At 38.0% G+C, this 20084-nt stretch overlaps 1 pseudogene; it reads left to right on the top strand.

Annotated features, from left to right (window-relative positions):
* The first annotated feature begins 1422 nt into the window (after positions 1 to 1422).
* LOC113757977 lies at positions 1423 to 18950 on the top strand (annotated as a pseudogene).
* Positions 18951 to 20084: the final 1134 nt, after the last annotated feature.

A 20084-nucleotide genomic window follows, 5' to 3' on the forward strand; every position in this document is an offset into this window, starting at 1 on the left:
AAAAGTATGACACTTTCAATAGGATGAGATAATAATTATGGTTTTGCTTTACATATATGCCCTTATTCCTTTTATTTCAGGGGACAAGTAGCGAAATGTACCCGAAATTTTGTACGGATATTTTTTAAATAAATGCTAATTATTTGCTTTCCATGTCTGCCCTAGTTCAGTATTTTTTTTTTATTTTAGGGGCAAGTAGTGAAACGTACATGAAATTTTGAACGGACATTTTTGAAAAGCTATTCCCTTAGTGAAACGTACACGAAATTTTGATGCTATACCACCAAACCTCTCAATCATTTCCCATAAAGAAAAGGGAAAATCACGAAAACTCCCACTAAGATTTGTGATGTTTTTCACTTTACCTTCTAACATTATTATTTTTTTGGCACTTTATCTCCTTGACTGGTAGTCAAAGCATTAAAGTAGTAACGACTGACGATTAAAAGCTAAATGACAATTGTATTCTTGGTAAAATAATGAATGAACAAAATTGCCTATGAATTCGGGTCAAGTAATATTTTTTTCTCAAAAATACCCTTCCCAAAAGAAAAAGGCCGACTCTTGCTAGTGTGTTTGCAAAGAAAAAATAAGAAAATTTGTACAACATTTTCAATTTGTACAACTTCATATTGGTCACCCCTTGTTGCAGATCTTGTTTCTCAACTTGCAAAATAGCATTTTCAATTCGTACAACTTCATATTTTTGCTTCAATCCTTCATGTTTCGCTTCCAATTTTTCATATTCCCTTTAACTACTTTAGTTTCTCTTTTTTCTCCACAATTCTTGATTATAATATAGCACAAAATTCTCTTCCATTGTCACAAAATTTGGGATCTACCCATTTAAAATAATCATATGCTTGATGATTCTAAAACAAAATAAAAAATATTTTTTCTAGAAGTTAAAAAGGTATTAATTTATCGTAAAAATCATATCTTATAATTTGAGCATCCAAAAAATCTCGTTTTGAGATTTTTCAGTATCCATGATCATCTTAAAGGTGGTAATTTTTGACAGGTATGCAGTTGTGACCATGGTTCAAAGTCGTGGTCGCGGTCACGGTCGCGGCCTGGAACGTTCCACATCGGTTTCGGCATATCGGTCGCGGTCTCGGTGAGACGCAAAATTTAAAGTATTTAATATTCTAAAAATTATTAATAATATAAAAAAGTATGCTAAACAAAAATAATAAAAAATAGCAAAAGAAATGGCCAAGTCAATCCGTCACGGTGTAACTCGGCCGATTTCTAGTCTTGACTCGGGATAACTCGGAGTGACTCGGTGTGACTCGGCCGAGTCAATCCGTCGCGGTGACGTCTCGGCCGATTTCTCGGCGAGTCAAGTATCTTGGTATCGTTTCGTCACGGTATCGTATCGGTAGGGCCGAGTCGTCACCGTCTCGGCCGAGACTTCGAACCATGGTTGTGACAGAGGCAAACAAAGGAATAGGATTTGAGATATGCAGGCAGTTAGCTTCTCAAGGAATCACTGTGGTGTTGAATGCCAGAGATGAGAGGCGGGGACTTGATTCTTTTCACAAACTCAAAGGGACTGACGCTCTTTCTAGTGATCTTCTCTTTCATCAGCTTGACGTTGCAGAACCATCTAGCGTTGCTTCCATTGCTGAATTCGTCAAGGCTCGGTTTGGAAGGCTTGACATCTTGGTATCATCAGAAATCCCATTTCTATACAGTATCATCAGTTCATTTTCAACAGAGTTTCTCTGTAATTATGTTGAGTAACTTCAGTTTAACTGAAGTTTCCAGTTTGATAATTTCTTGCTCTTTTGATGACCATTGAATAGTTAGGCATATATTTAGCTACTGTGTGGAAACAGTTTCCTCTTCTTTTAAATGCTATGGAACTATTAGAATCCTGTAATAGTTTACAAAATACAAGTTTGTTTTAAGCTCATACATGTCTACATCTTTCTTGTTTCAGGTGAATAATGTTGGGGTTGGGGGATCCATTGTTGATAGTGAAGCTTTTAAAAAGGCTGTAGTAAGTTTTCTGTGTAAATTAAAATTAGCTAAGATCGAGTTTGCAATTGGCTTCAAAATAGCATTTTTTTTTAAAAAAATTATTAGAACTTTGGAAAAAAGCATAAAAGATCCTCACTGGGCTAGCTTTTGACAACTTTTTTGATATTCCCTCACATCAAGCTAGAATGGTTAAGCATCTCTATTTAAGTTTGTTGTGAGCTTTCGGTTACTGCTACTATCTCCTGCTACCTTCCTTGAGGGTTATGGAGAAATTTCTAAAATTATTATGATTTTTAAAAAAATTCTACAAAAGGGGTATTTTGTGTACTGGTTTCTGTTTTTGGGGTGATCGCATTTATCAAATGCGAGCTCCTTGAGCTCGCATTTGGTAAATGCGAATTGCCTTAAATTGTGTAACAGCAAAAGTAAAACAAAAAAAAAAAAAAAAATAGGTAACCTCGCATTTCAGAAATGCGAGGTACATGACCTCGCATTTCACAAATGCGAGGTACATATAACTCGCATTTGTGAAATGCGAGGTCATGTACCTCGCATTAAACGACAAAACCTCCTTGTCCAGTGGGCGCTGCAAGCTGCAATTTTACAGTTATGATTATTGCTAGTGATCAAGTATGCACTATGTACCTATGTTGTTTGCTTTCCAATAACAGGATTCTAGATTTTGCCTAAAAATTATTCTTTTTGCTTCAGTTGTAATGCCATTCTGTCTTGCTTTATGAATTCATTGAAAATTGTAAATGAATTCTTGATTTACAATTTGCAATGCAAATTTCTACAAATTTTACTGCTTAAGGCTCTAAATTCATCACAACAGGAAAAAAAAAATCCCATAATATTGACATCAATAGTTGATAATAATTTGGGGGAATAAATCAACACCAATCTAGCAAGCTTTTTGGTTGGACTTTATGTTGCATCCGATAAATACGAATTCCTAGAAAATTGCATAAAAATTGTAATAATTTTTAAATTACTTTTTAAATTTGTTTATTTGTTAAATTCATTCTTAATAATTTACCATAAACTCTTTGTTCTTAAAAAATATATGTAGCTGATGTTGTAAAGTGTAATAATCTAGTACGTCAACAATTTTTGCAAAGTGTATTAATCTAGTAATTCAATAATTTAAGTATCTATAAACTAATTGAGAATTCGTAGTTACTCAACAACTTATATTAAAAGTAACATATTATATACCGCATAAAAAAGAAAAGTTAGCAATTATTATTTATAGTGAAATAAAAAATAAGAATGAACAAGAATAGTATTTTATTATTTTGTTATTGATACTAGTAATAATTGATTAATCAATTTCTCTAATTTGCTATCATGTAGTGGAAAAGTTAAATTTCTTAAATGACATTTATAATACATTTATAAACTTGTACATAAATAAATGTATTTATGTATTGATAAAAAAACTGTAAATGTATAAATGTATTATATTATATATAATACGTAATATAAATTTATTTATAAATGTATAAATTATAAATGAATATTATAAAAATTTATAAATTATAATTTATAAATATATATTAATATTATGTATAAATGTATAATTAATATTATTTGTAATTTATAATTTTTATTGTTTAAATATTTATATACATTTATGCATTTATAGCAGCAAAACTTAACTAATGAGAGGGATTTATTCATATTCCATTTTATTTTAATAGTGAAAACGCCTTTTTACGCGAAAATCGACACTTTTATGTGAAGATTCTGGGTTATTCAACATTTCACTTATTAAAATTGCTAAGCATACTCTTAATTTCGATACCTTTTTACGCGAATGTATGGGTCTGTAGATGTCAACCCCCGGTTACTCGGTATGTGAATCATTGGAGTAGAAGATTAATATATATATTTTTTCTCTGTCTCTTTTTTTTTTTGAAATGATTTCTTTTCCCTCTAACATCATTAAAGGAAGAATTTGGCCTTGTTTTGACTATATCAATCACTTACTTATAAAATGAAGTGAAAATGAGAAATATCATTAACCTTGCAAATTTGTAAGCATAATTTTTCTTATTTAACCGAATATACTTTCTAAGCATAATAATTCTTGCCAAACAAAATAAGGACTAAACCTTCCAAAATACATATAGCATTCTATCCAATGGAACAGTTTGAGCACTTAAAATGTGAACATTTTGGCCATTAATATTGGAAAATATATTTAGGAAAATTTTGACAGAGTTCCCCATAAAAATGGACAAAACTCCCTGCCAACAACCTCAAGACAATATTTCCAAATAAAAGTTTAAGCCATAGACAATCAAATTCATGCATTTCAAGACACAATAACCACAAAATGTATGTAATCCCCCCCCCCACACTTAAAATCTACAATGTCCTCATTGTAGAGGAAGGTACAAGAAAACAAAACTTCCCACTTGGTAAGTGGTGATGCAGTTTCAACCCCTTAATCCTCACGACCATCCAAACATCAAGGGTACTAATTATCTTATAGGTAGAACAAGAAACTCCAATAAGAAAACAACAAAGGTTGAACCGAACACAATAAAAGAAAAATAAAGCAATAAAAGATGGAATCCTCGGAAGGTCTTCATGACTGCGCAGAACGAGGGTCTACTGCCTCCTCAGCTCCCTGAGATGTACCACTAGGCCCCTCCTCTTGATGAGGGGTAGGAGTAGGTGAGCGGTGAATCTGGAAATGATCCTCCATTGCTCGAAGGCGACGATCCTGCCTGTCTAGTCGCTCAGTCATCATCCGCTCGGTCTGGTCAATGCGCTCCATCACACGTGTCTCCATGCAGCAGATGGCATTGAGGATCTCTTGCAACTTGGATCGCGGCGGAGGCGGTGGTCGTGGAGTGGGAGGAGGAAGGGTCTGCTGTGCCTCCGTCTCTTGAGCTTGCTCTTGTTGTTCAGTGTGAGGTGGAGGCTGAGTGGAGGTCGAAGCTTCTCTTGTGTCCCGAACTAGAGCAGCTCCAAAATCCGTAGGAATGCCTAAAGCCTTGAGTATAGAGGCATTGACCTCTTCAGCAGACCGAGTCACCACTGCTCGTTCGGTTCCAAGAGGAACCTTGAGCTTCTCAAAAATGAGGGAGAGGAGCCGGGGGAACCCGAAACATGTATGACCGGCCCCCATGCGAGCTGTGGTCCTCATGTAACTGATAATGATGCTGGGCAGAGGAATTCCAGTCATATGATTACCTATACCATGCATCATTTTATCGAGGAAGTATAGGTCACTGTTGCGGAGCTCCCGTTTTCCACTCCGTTTTGGTACCACATTGAAGGCAAAAAGATAGAAAATCAGGTGGTACCTATGCTCGAAGGAATCGGCATATACGGTGAGCTTTTTCGAACTTCCTCGCTCACGGTATTGACCCTTAAGACGTGCCAAAGCTTCTCCCACTTGCCATGGGTCACGAGCCTTGAACTCCTTAGTCAATTTGATATCTTCTCCTGAGTCTTTGAGTTTGGCCCACGTGGCAACTTTGTCTCGAGTGAGAGCCACTCGTTTGCCTCGGACCCAGGATTGGATCAGATTGCCACTATGGCTATGTTTGTCTTCCACATTGGCATAAAACTCTCGGATCAGGTTAGGATAGTAATGCTTGGGCAACTTCAGTATGTCCTCCCAACCAAGTCGCTTGAAGGCCGTGGAGATCTTGTAATGGTCATCCACCTCCGGCGCCAAGTGCTTCTCAACTATTATTTCTTTGTCTAAACCGGCTTCGTACCACTGCTGATTCTCAATTGATGTGAAACGTGTGGTATCGTAGTTCGGAGGTGGTTCGTCACGACTGGTAGATGCCGTCTTACGCCTAGAACGAGGTGGGGACTGAGGAGAAGGAGATTCGTCTTCAGGCGACTCCTCTTGTAAAGAGGGTGTATGTTCCTCACTCGATGAAGGTGTAGGAGTGCGAATCACTGCCCTTCGTGTGCGAGCCATGATGCCTGGATTACAAACAAGATTCAACACAAATTAGAAGCAATACAAAACATAACAAACACAATTGTCTTAATGAGTTAAGAAAATTTCGGCAGAGTTTCCCCTTGAAAAAGGGCTAAACTTCCTGCCAGCTGCACCCAAAAACAAGCACAGAACCTGGTTAAATAATTTTAGATACAGTGGTGGGCATGTATAATATGAATTTCTATCCCCATTGTTAACACATGGTTTGAACAATCCACTTTTCGATTTTGTGAATCCCATCTTTCAATTAGAAGGTCATTTAAAAGTTCAATCTCATGTTGTCAATGTTAAGCTTTCAAGTAGTTGACATATAGAAGTAAAATGACCCAAATTAAGAGTTCATGTGCATAAAGCTAAAAATTAAGAAATGTCAGCTGCACAATAATACCAAATCCACGAAGCTTAATGATAATTTCAGGTGCCTTTGAGGCTCAAATAACTCATCTTCACCTAGTTTATTATTCTAAGCAACTGATAAAACTTTTAGAGACCAGTCGGTTCAACATTGCAAATTTAATATTGTCAATATCCAATAATTATGGTTGCAGAAAACCACGTATCTTCTGATATTGGGAGAAAACCTGAGTAACTAGTGCATCCTATACAAGTAAAATTCAGGAGCCAAATGAGGAATGCTCTTTGCGAGAAACAAAAGTTTGTGACACGCCACATTATATATACTGTTTACGACTCTTTGAATTATTGCAGCACCAAGCTTAATGAGTAGTTAAACGTGATTTCCTCCGGTGTATCAAAAAATTTGTCTAGATGAGTAGTTAAACAAGACATTTATACAATTAGTAGAAAAGCATAACTCGGATCCTTTTTGATAAAGATGCGAGTAAATAAAAATTGCATAATGTAGCACAATTCTAAATAAAAATTACAACAATTATACAATTACCAAAATATTGACAAAAATTGAAAAATAATGAAAACTGGTACGTGCCTTAAATTGCAAATAAAGTTGCAAATTGTTACCTCAACTGGTTGGAATGATGGAGGAAGATGATAAAAATGGAAAAATTGAAAAATCAGCGACCCAAATTAGTCCCCAAATTGAAGAAATGGATTTGGGCCCTAATTTTTCGTTGAAGATCAAAACACCACAAATTTCTGTTTTTGATTGTAGAAAACTCAGGGTTTAAGCGCAAAAGAGGTTGAAAGATGTTTTATGATGAAAAAACAGATGATAATTGGTCGAAATGGAAGATTGGTGAGGGTGGGGAAGGGTTTCGTTAGGAGGAATGCGAGAAAACTGGAAAAAATGACGAACCGAGGCCGCGGGTGACTGTATAATGCTAAGGATCCGAGCTCGGATCTAACTGTGTTTGTTAGATCCGAGGGCGGATTCACAATTTTCAGTATCATGATTTCGAGGGTCCGAGCACGGATCCGTGTTGATCGTCCCTCGGATCCGAGATGTCTCGGATCACCGCTCCCGGTAGTTCAGACGAGCCCTCGTATCCATCATAGTTTTTTGGATCCGAGGGCGGATTCACAATTTTTGGATTTTGAGTTCGAAGATCCGAGGTCGGATGTGTTTTATCACCCCGCGGATCCGAAAGGGCTCGGATCATCGCTCACGGTAGTTCAGACGAGCCCTCGGATCTATCATAGTTTTTTAGATCCGAGGTCGGATTCACAATGCAAGGGTTTTTTGTTCGACGATCCGAGGTCGGATGTGTTTTATCACCCGTCGGATCCTAAAGGGCTCGGATCATCGCTCACGGTAGTTCAGACGAGCCCTCGGATCTATCTGAGTTTTGTTGGATCCGAGGTCGGATTTGTAAAGTGAAAGCCATGGGTTCGAATGATCCGAGCGCGGATCCTTTCTGGGTTTTTTGGATCCGAGCTCGGATCGTTTCGACCCTGCATCATTTACAGAAACTGCAATTTCCACCAAACTTTTTCTCCAATTTTCACCAAATTCGGAAATACACATTTGACAACCTGTTCATCAAATCTAACCCCCCACGCAAGTGTAATATACCAAAAACACAATATCCAACCAATCAAAACACATCAAACATGTCCACATTTCAAATCAAGGCGTGAGGTTCTTTGATCTTTTTTACACATTTACACCAAAATGACACCTTTAGGTCTCGTATGCACATTGAATGAGTCCATGTGCAATTATAAACATGTTTTCACCGAAACTCACTGGAACATTCATGTGGTGGCCATTTTATATGCTCCATGAATATATATATATTCATATATATATATATATATATATATATGTATATATATGTTTATATATATACATCTACTATCTTTTGAAAAAAATTGGACAGAATCTCCCCTTAAAAGTGGACTAAACTCCCTGCCAGCAAATCCAAAGTCATGAACATTTAATCTAAGCAATATTTCCGACAACTTGTCCAAATACAAAACATAAAACTACTCCAAGTCCCACACATTTTTCTCCCCTACACTTAGAATAATATTCATAACAGGAGCAACCAATTACAGTTTTGAACATCAATGATGTCCAAGTTTTCCATGCGTGCCACATCCTCTGGGTTTGTGTGCTCTTTGTGTGCGACGTGGCTGGGCTGGCATCACTATATCGACTTGCGTAATTTGTGACTCAAGTCTTTGATCAAGTGCTTGGGTACTTTGGCCTGCATCTGTACCTCCCACATGTTGTTCACCACTGCCATGGAGCTCGTCTGTATTGGGCGTAAACGCCTCCATAAGTACTGGGGACCTAGAATGACCAAAAGGTCCGGTAGAGGTGCCCTGGTGCTCAGTAGCCTGTGACCTTCCATCAAGTCCGGTTTGGACGGTGGGTTCTGGTGATCGAAATCTACGACGGCGTCCACCGCCATGCTGACCTCCGTGAACATTCCTAGGAGCTCTTTCAACGCGATTGGGGTCGGTTGGCTGTGGAATTTGCTGTGGCACTCGTGAAGGGCGAAATGCAAGTCGGGATGACTCCCCTACAGTTTCCAATGTCATGGATGCAAAGTCCTTCATTGCATTAAAATAATTCGCGTGCTGTTCGTCACTCTGCGTTAGAGAGGTCTCTGCCATGTAATACACCTGAGTCATAGCATCCATCTGGAGTGCAAATATGTGGATGAATAAGGAATAATAGAGTTAAATCTATATCGACAACTCCCACATGTTGTATTTAACTAGTTGTAAGGAAAACTGACCAGATATTGTGTTCTGGCGCTATCACCCTGAAAGCCCTCCGGTAAAATGAGCTGCCTAGTAGGATTTGAAACATATACCACTGTTCGCTCGCGATACCACTGACGATACTCATCGGATGGATATGTGGGATCTTCAGCTACAACACCATCTTCCACATGTGAATGACGATCAGTCCACACCTCAACATATGCTCGATGTGCAGTTAACCAGTCTTGGTTCCCCTTGCCACGACGATCAAGAGAATGCAGTTCCTGTTGATTTTCGGTCAATCTTAGATCAGGCACGGGCTGATGATATCCGAACTGTCTCATAACTCGATTGGAAAGATGTGGCTCGACAACTTCCCAACATATGAGATACGTGACAGATGTCCAAATGCGGCGTCCTGCAGTACAATAGGGAGGCAGAGAAGCGAGAATATCGTCCGAGTATGGCTGCCATATGAACTGCAAGGCCAATAATTATTCAATGACATAACCTTCAACCAGCATATGACCCTAATTTTAATGGAAAAAAGTGCTGTGCCATATAACGGCAAAGGACCCAATCGTAAAAGCATCAAATGATGTTACTGTACCTCTCGGGCCCGTAAGCCCGTCAACTGATCTCGGAATATAGATACAACATGTCTTGCAACTCTATGCACATCAAATTGAACATTCCACCTGCAGGGAACAAATTAGAGTCGTTGTGTCTTAAAGGCGAAAATTTTGATTTTTATTAGTATTATATACATATATTTGATATACATACCGAGCTCCATATGGACCAGGATAGTGCTCTAACGGATGCACTCGATCAGGGCGAACTGTTGGTATACGTTCCCACGCCCATAGCTGTATTTAAATTGTATTTGAATATATTAATTGACCATGTAAACTCCTCTATAGTTAAATCTAGACACTTTGAACGAGACAAATGTACCTGAAGCAACATCAATGGTCCCGCAATGGACGATCTATAGGGAGATGTGGCGCTACACAATGATCGATACAAAGTTGCTAATATCGCACTACCCCAGCTATATTGCCCAACAGTTTCCAAATCTCGTAGTAATGGCATATACAACAACGGGACTTTATTATCAGATTTATCTGATAATAAATGACCGCCTAATAGCAGAAGCAGGTATATGCGGGCCCGCTGTCTACAGTGGACATCCGAAGCATCGGGTGGCAACCCTGCATCTAATACTCTAGATAAACACCCCAATTTCAGCCGTCGCCCATCAAAATCTGACATCAAGGGAGAAAAACCAAGCAACTCCTCACATAAATTCACCCACTCCTGAACACTATGAGTTGTATCTATCCCTATAACTGGAGGACCATCTATGGGTAGACCCCACAGAACCTCAACATCCTGTAAGGTAACTGTAGTCTCTCCAACGGGGAGATGAAAGGTATGAGTCTCGGGCCGCCATCGCTCCACTAAACTAGTGATCAAAGCATGATCGAGCATCATATATCCACAGTCAAGCACCCCTTCAAAGCCAGCCAATCGAATATAATGCCGAACAGTCTCTGGGATAGGTGTATGATCCCAAAAATGCCTATCACATCGTCTGACATCAAGCTGATCACCTAGAATGTGCCCGTCAAATATAGAACGTGCCCGGTGTGCAGTGCCAGCTGAGATGATATCATACACAAATGGGCCTGGATGCAGGACTGCCCCCGTAGAAATGTCGGCCATACCTCTGACAACAATAGTTGCAAATACATTATGTAACATATAAGCCTACACACATTTGAATAGAAGAATAAGAGTTTCTTCAACTAATGCAACACTTTAAATACAGAGCTGCTAAAAATAAGGTCAAAATTATGACCCGTTTGAAACATTGATCAACAACATGTATCTCATAAATCATATTAATTTCATAATCCCAAAAATTACAGATATCATAGTACACTGGTTCATATCCCTAAAACGGATGACATCAAGCTCTAAAATTTGGACAATTTCTTCTATTATGGCCCGATTGATGACAATTTGTACATCTTCTTGGCTCCTCTGGGTCTCTCTCATCCATCTCATTCCGAATTCTTCTAGCTCGTACCCTTCCAGCCCGACGTGCAACATATTTACTACTATCTGCCCGCAGCTCCCAATCTGGTTGGAACCAAGTATCCGGATGTGGCAAAGGGCTAAACTTTCCTGAATACTGCACCGCCCACCGCCTATTTGTAAATTGGGGATCTACAAGTGCACCAGGATTATCACCTCGGTGCCTGCACACGGCCATCACGTGCGAACAGGGAAGTCTGTAGCACTGCCACTTACCACAAGAGCATGTTTTATCAAAATACTTTACCGTTTGTGTATTACCCCCTTTACCATCCACACGTCTACCAGTCACAATTTTGTACACCCCCGATGAGCCATCGAACTCAACAACCCTGTGGGTTCCCGCTTTCAGGTCCGAATTCTTAAACCGCCGCCATATCTTTGGAGGAAATGGATAACGGCAATGTCTAGCATCCTCTCTTCTTGTTTTAAACAACTCTGACAAGGGTTTATTTTACGTATTTTTAGTGTGTTTTATTAGTTAATTTTGGTTTGATTATTTAGTTTTATAACTAAAATAACTAAGGTTTTGGTAAAAAACTACATTTTATGTTAAAGTGGCTAAATATTGCATTTTATGGATTTTTATGGGAAAAACTTCATATTTTGTAGGTTTAATGATTCAATCATCAAATGAAGTGCATTGAGAAGATATTTGGATGATTGAAGATGGATTAAAGTGAGGAAAATAAAATATGAAGTGTAAAAGGAAGAAATGCAATTTGAGGACAAAAATCAAGAAAAGTCAGCTTTGACAACTCAGACATATTTTCGTATTTTGACTATATCAGGAGCTACAATGATCGGATCAAGGTGATCTTGGTACCATTTTGAAGCTAAGAGATATATCTACATTTGGTATGAAGACATCAAAGTCCAATTCATCCGTTTTCATAGTCCAAAAGTTGAAATACCGAAATTCAACTCAGCTGTCCAAAGTGGAAAACAGAGTTCCGACCAGTGTTTAGTATTTTGATCATATCTCAGTCTACAAAGCTCCGATTTGGATGATTCTTGAAGCATTGGAAAGCTAACTCAAAGATCTACAACTTTGGTGTTTTGCACAAAAGCCAGTTCGGCCTGCATCATGGAGAAAATGGCAGTTGAAGTAAGGACAAAGTGAAAACGCGAGTGCACAAAACGCGAGTTGTAGACGCGTTTTGTAAAGGCGCGTTTTCTGGCCGAAATTCTGCAATTTGCTCAGTCAATTCTCTTGTGTTCATACCACTTTCCAGCTATAAGTTGCAAGAGAATTCGGTGCACATGCTTCAGAAGACAAAAGGGCAGACAAGGTGGCTTATTTTCAAGTCAAAAACATTTGTTATTGACTATCCTAACAAAGTTGAGATTTGGGAATCAAAATGTGGAATTTGACTTGGAAAAATGGAGCTCTTAAGCAGTTTATATGCAGAGACATTTTGGGTGGTCTGAGAAGGGGGAAATATACGGGAGAAGCTTGGAGTCTGCAGAAATGTAGTTTTTCCATTCTCTTATTGTTAGATTAGTGTAGTATAGTTTAGCTAGTAGTTCATCCTTCTTGTATATTGCTAGCTAGGCAGAAGATGAAGAAGGAGGAAGATGGAAAGAGCTCATGTGACAAGGGTTATTTTTCCTCCAACTCTTTATCTTTTGTATTTGATTCCAAATTTAGTTAATATCAAGTTCTGGATTTTATGTTAAATATGTGTATCTAAAGTTTAAGCCTTGGGTTTGGTTGAACTTTCTATAATTGTTAGTATTTATTATTTGGTTATTTGTTTGCTATGATTTGAGCAAGTTATTTAGCACTTTGGCTCTTTAAATCATGATTAATCTGGTACCATTAATTCTGATTATCTAAGGTGTTATTTCTGCAATGAAAATTGAGATTTAACATTAGTTCAAGAAGTGCTAAACATAGGGAGTACACTCACGAGAGTAGAGGTGCACCTATGTGGTTTTTAGTGATTCATTTCATGTAATTTCACTGAAGAAATGAACTTGTAGCTAATTTCATAACCATGAGAATAGATATGGATTAGTTATAAGTATAATTGATTCACTACGAAAGTAGGATTCAAATGCATAAGGAAATTACACCATAATTAGCCTAGATGTAGTATTCAATGATCCAAATATAACACTTGCATGAGTAGTTAGGGATACCACAACCTAAGGAGCTTTTATTTGTTAATTTCTTGTATAAGTGCAGTAGGTTAAATTTCTTATCATTAATTGATAGTCTAAATAATAAAGAAACTTTTAGTAATACCGGTAATTGTTCACTCTTCCCTGTGGGATCGACCCGATATATACCCTAAACTACTAGTTGATCTGTATACTTGCAGTGAACGGGTGTAATTCGGTATTTTTTAGCTTGCACGTATGTAAAATACCCGTCAAACTCAACAGTCCGATGAAATGTCATATCAATACAAGCCCGGATAGGCAAATGACGAGCTCCTCTAAGTACATTATTATAACTTTCGGAAATGTTGGTTGTAAGAATACCCCAACGGTTCTCACCGTCATGTGTTAGACACCACTTCTCAGCTCCAATGTTAGACAGATAACTCCATGCATCTGGAAACATGTTCCTCAATTCTCGTTTGAATGCCCGCCACTTGCGCAATTGTCTGGCTTTTCCCATTGCCCAACATAACCTTCTAAGGTGCAAGCCTTTGAAGTGACTCATTAGGTTACTCCTAACGTGTCGTAGACAAAATCTATGAAAGGCCAAAGGTTCTTGCCAATAGTCATAATGTGTCATGGCATGGATGATACCATTATGCCGATCCGAAATGACACAAATAGGATACCGATCACGGGCCACATTGTATCTTAGTTGTTCCATGAACCAAGACCAACTACAAATAGTTTCTTCGTCGACAATGGCATAGGCTAGCGGAATAATGTGGTTGTTGGCATCTTGCGTAACTGCAACAAGTAGTTTGCCTTTATATTCGCCCCGCAGATGAGTGCCATCAACACATATAACCGGTCGACACGTGTGAAATGCATCAATAGCCGGTCCAAAAGCCCAGAAGACATACTTAAATGTCTTCAGACGATCCGTACTATCAGAATGGTGCAACCACCTGATCACAGATCCCTGATTTGACTGCATAAGTGCATCAACATATTTCGGCAGTTCAGCAAAATTGGCATCCCAAGAACCAAATATAAGTTCAATAGCTTTGCGTCTGCCGTACCAAGCCTTTTTATAGGACACATCCACCTTCAAAACTTTCTTGACATGGCTTACTATATTCTTTACTTTAAACCCAGGATCATCTTCAATGCTACGAACTATGTGTCTAGCAATAACCGAAGATGTAAGACTAGCATTGCTATTACTCATCAAATCACCAACACAATTATGGTCGTTGACCCATTTGGTTATTTGCCACAGTCCATGAGTCTTTTTTTTCACTGCTCGGACACACCAGTCGCATGGAGGATACGATACGTTGGCCACAGTGGTGGTGCTCCTTTCAAATGCAGATTTACATTTGGCAACCCAAGTATTACTCTTACTCTCAACAACCCTAAACTCCCTATTATGATTGATAGACCACATTCTAATAGCCCTGCTCAGCTGTTGTTTGCTCTCAAATCTCATATGTAGACATATGTGATTATTATCCTCACTAAATGTCACAATACGTTCCAACCCACTTTCATCAGTGAATTGGTCGTCATCATTTATATTTCCAAGGTTAGAGAAGAATTCGAATCCTCGTGGAACATACGAAAGGTTGGCAAATGCAGCAAAGGGCTGTTGGTTCCCAAGATCCTGGTGGACTACACGTCTTTCATTTTCGCCATCTGAGTCACTGTCTGACACATCTACCGACTCAGATTCTTCCACATCTTCTACATCATTTTCCAAATCATCATCTATCAATGTGTTACAATGACTTGGACCAGCAGTCGAATCGAAGCCATAAGAAGGCACATGATTCGGCGATACGTGGTCTCTAAAACTTTGAATCGAGTCAAGGCCTTCAACATATTCAACATCCGTCCTTAAGCCTGACGTGAACCGTGGCTCTACCACGTCCCTAACACAATCCCCATGTGGTCGTTGTGATACCGATGCTGTCTCTGGTACCACTGTACTAGAGTAGGATCGATACCTAGTTGGATCCATGCATGCATGGACAAGCGACATCATCGGCCCAATATTGGTAGTTGGTGGAATGAATGTGCTACTGACGAGAGGATTTTGGACTATTTCCTCCTTCTCGATATAAAGTTCAGCGATGTATGGGACAAGTTCGTTCCAGACATCATACATTATCTCCAGAGTTTCATCATCCACCACTGGAGAGACATTATAAGAAGTACGGCCACAAGGTTGGCGGAGAAATAAATTCAACTTGAACAGCCCCCTATCGACCCCCATGTATTCATAAATTCTATCCACCAACTCATCATATCCAATTCTATGCCGTAATGAGAATGTACGGTTGGAAGTACGAGGCAAATAACAAATTGACCCATCTTCATAGTGTATTTTACCTCCCCAATAAAGAGATACTCGCAGAGGTCTTTCTATAGACATATCAAAGAAAACAATCCCTATGTTGGAAAAAATAAATTATAATTAGTAGTACAAAACTATGTAAAGTGTATTAATGTAGAAGGTCACCAATTTTTGTAAAGTTTATTAATCTAGTAATTCAATCATTTAAGTACCTATAAACTAATTAAGAATTCGTAGTTACTCAACTACTTATAATAAAAGCAACATATTATATACCACATAAGAAAGAAAGGTTAACAATTATTATTTGTAGTGAAATACAAAATAAGAATGAACAACAATAGTAGTTTATTTTTTTTTCCTATTGATACTACTAATAATTGATTAATCAATTTCTCTATTTTGTTATTATATATTTGAAAAGTTAAATTTCTTAAATGACATTGAATTCAACATTTGGGAAAAAATCTTTTACTCACATACATTTTTTTGTATAAAATAAAGCAATACGAAATTAAGAAATAAACAAATTTTGACTAATCTAGTCTACTTATTTAAACAATTGTTTAAAGAAAAAAAGGAAGAATTTAAAAAGAAAATTAACAAATATGATACATTAAAAGGGGTATATTTTTCCAAACATATCATTCAAGAGGGCAAAATGCCTATTATTATAGTTTAGGGGATAAATTGTAACTGGGTAAATAGTTTATAGGGATTTTTTGCATTTAACCCTTTATCAAACGAAAAAATTGTAATTTATTATTCCTAATAGATATATATATTTTGAAAAAATTACTTTTTATTATATATATTTTGCAATATATATATATTACACATTGTCATTACTTTTTTTAAAACAAAAATTTGATAGAATCTCCCCTTAAAAGTCTAATTACTTTATTTAATGCTCACAAGAGCTTAGCGAAGGCTTTTATTGTGAAAAATTGGAAGTTTTATGGATGAAATGGAAAATTAAGGTTTCGGTGAGAAGGGGGAAGAGTAAATCTGGAAACGGAGGAACCGAGCCCTCGGTTTCAGACATATTGCCAAAGGATCCGAGCACGGATCGGTTCTTGAAGCCCTCGGATCCCACAAGCCTCGGATCCGTCTCACCAGGAACACAGACGATCCCTCGGATCCGGCCGGGTTTACTTGGATCCGAGCTCGTATCTTATGGATCCGGGGTCGGATTTGTCTGGATTGACTTCGATCCGACCTCGGATCTTACTTCCTCTGCACTAACTGCAGAAAGTGCCATTTGCCAAACTTTTTCTCCCTTTTCCAAACTAATTGTCAGACTAACCATGGCAAGCTAATGCGACTCAAACCGAAAGAACAACAACGATTCATAAATTGCCAAAACATAACAGCCAGCTCAATTCAGCAAAACAAAAATCATGTTGTAACAACAAACAAACTGACAAACAAAAAAAAGAGATAAATTCATACCTCTTATGGCAAATTGGGAGGGAGGGGGGAGATGCACGGATTCCAGACAGCTTGGCAGGAATGGGACAGGTTGGTTTCAGCGGTTTTTTGAATTGGGTTTCAGACTGAGCTTTGTTGCCTTTTTTCTTTGTTGGTTTTTTTCTTTTCCGCAGAACAATAATGCGAGGTACATGACCTCGCATTTCTGAAATGCGAGGTACATACAACTCGCATTTGTGAAATGCGAGGTCATGTACCTCGCATTTCTGAAATGCGAGGTTACCTATTTTTTTTTTTATTTTTTTTTTTACTTTCGCTGTTACAAAATTTAAGGACAGTTCGCATTTACCAAATGCGAGCTCAAGGAGCTCGCATTTGATAAATGCGAACACCCCAAAAACAGAAACCAGTACACAAAATACCCCCTTTGTAGAATTTTTTTAAAAATCATAATAATTTTAGAAATTTCTCGAGGGTTATGTGGATTGTGATATATTCATCCTCATTAATGAACATTGACCAATGAAGACAGGGGGGGCTGACGTGACTGGAAGGAGATAATCACGGAGACATATGATTTATCAACAGAATGCTTGCAAATAAACTACTATGGTGCAAAAAGAATGGTTGAAGCCTTCCTCCCGCTTCTCCAACTATCTCCATCACCAAGAATTGTGAATGTATCCTCAAACCTGGGGATGTTAAGGGTATCGTACTTGTCAATATGTAATTCTTTGAATGTATGATTTTTCATCATGGAAGAGAGTGTTATTGAGCTTGATAAAAATATTGTTACTGATCCAATTAATGATAAGCTAGGCTGAAAATTACTGGAACCGCTTGATTGACACAATTCTGCGCCAATTGAGTTACCTTTATGAGTTTTGACCTTTCAGTAGTTGAATTTTGGCACAGAGACTCTAGATTTAGTGAACTTTGTTTTTCACTGGCTTGCCTTCTTCTGAAACTGAATGAAATATTCTCCTAACAGAGTTTGATAAAGCTATTCCAGAAAGTTTCAGTTGTACAAACAAAAATATAGTTGGCTGTTTACTACTGATTGTCATCATCGGGGTTCAGCAGTGATCCCCTGATAACCTGCAAAAACCATTGGGAGTTGAACGTCTAGGTCTCTTCAACTAACGATTCGAAGTCTCTCCTCAGAATCTTTGCATTTGGTGAAGATGAAAATTAATTGCCAAAACAGCTTGTCTTCAGCCTGGATAGTGTAAAATATGACAATTGGTTTGGCTTTACTGGTAATTTGCAACTCATGTAACAATTAACTCTCATTTGTAACCATGTTTCAGAACGTACCTAATGAATGGGCTAAAGGAATCTTCAGGGATGTTGATAACCTCACAGACGAGAGGGTGAACGAGGTACTAAATGAATATCTTTCAGACTTCAAAGAGGGCTTGCTTGAAGCCAATGACTGGCCTACAGCGTACACCCTAGCCAAAGCGAGTATGAATGCTTACACAAGGATTACTGCTGAGAAGTTCCCTAGTTTCAGGGTCAATTGTGTCTGTCCCAGCTATGCGAAAACAGATATAAACTTCAATACTGGCATATTGACGGTAGAAGAAGGTGCTGGAGCTCCATTGATGCTAGCTTTACTGCCCGATGATGGTCCTTCTGGGGCGTTCTTTATTCGCAGGGAATTGTCATCTTTTGAATGAAAATGATTATTTATAGAAACAGATACAGATAATTGCAGCATCTGAAGGCAATCTCATATATTTTCTTATTAAATGGGCAGGACCTGTACTGTAATACATTTTGTTCAAGTTCAGTTCATTATTCCCCTTTCCTGTTTGTCCTATTTCATAGCCAGTATTTAAAAGTGAAGGACTAATGTGCTACAATTAGAAAGCTTTTTTTTTTGGGTTCAGAATCTCTTAAGTGTCAAGTTTTCATCAGTATGAGCAAAAGGAAACAGGGACCAAACTAAAAGATTCTTCAAAAAATTCATATCAAGAGTCCAGCACCCTTTGCTGAAGTGTATTAAGAAAATAAAGGCATGGTTTGGTCTCACTTCCTTTTCCATGGACGTTAGTTACTCCTTGTTTCCACTTCAACTGTTCTTCTTGCTTTCCTCCTTGTCTTGTTAAGGTAAGAATATGCTGAAATATCAAATGGGCATCTGGCATGATTAGTTAAATATAATTACCAGCTGATCTGATTGTTTAGAATGTGAAATGATATATCTGTATATCAACAGATTCATAGATGTATCGAGCCCAATGGACGGCAGATGGATAGATGCCTTAAGTGCACGAATTAGCTTACCATTTCTGAACAAGTCAACGCCGTAATTTCATGCATACTGGTTGGCATTTGGCAATTGAATACCTAACCAAGGGCAAGTCCAAATTCCATGCTTGCCATTCCCTAGTGATTTGTTTATTTTTTTTCCTTTCCTTTTTCTTTGGGTGGGAGTGGTTTTCTTGAAGATATGCAGCTTTGACAAAAGCTAAAAAAGAGATTGGATTGTAGGTATGCAGGGAGTTTACTTCTTTTGATATCATTGCGGTGTTAACCGTCAGAGTAGAGGAGAAGGGACTTAATGCTCTTCACAAGCTCAAAGGTCTAATGGCTTTTCTGAATTCTGATAATATTGTGCTTTTTCATTAACATGAAGTAGGCAATTCTTGAAGTGTTGCCTCCCTTGCCGCATTCGCCTGGATATGTTGGTATGATCAGAAACCCCAATACTCTTGTGGCTTGTGTACGTGTATAAACCAGTAGGTAATTTACTTTGGAAGCAAATGGCAACCTCGTCACTATATTCTATGCATACATAAGATATAAAGTTAAAAGAAGATTCTTGATCAGATGCAATTTTAGTATTGTCTAATGTTCCTCATTGACTTGAGAAGGTGGTTGAAGCAGGATAGAAACGAATCAAGAAAACGAAAAAAAAAATGCTCAATAGTGGCTCCCATTTGACATTGTTAAAATTAGACAGAGCCAAATGATTCG

This window comes from Coffea eugenioides, unplaced genomic scaffold, assembly GCF_003713205.1.
Source record: "Coffea eugenioides isolate CCC68of unplaced genomic scaffold, Ceug_1.0 ScVebR1_3493;HRSCAF=4715, whole genome shotgun sequence".
NCBI lineage: Eukaryota > Viridiplantae > Streptophyta > Magnoliopsida > Gentianales > Rubiaceae > Coffea > Coffea eugenioides.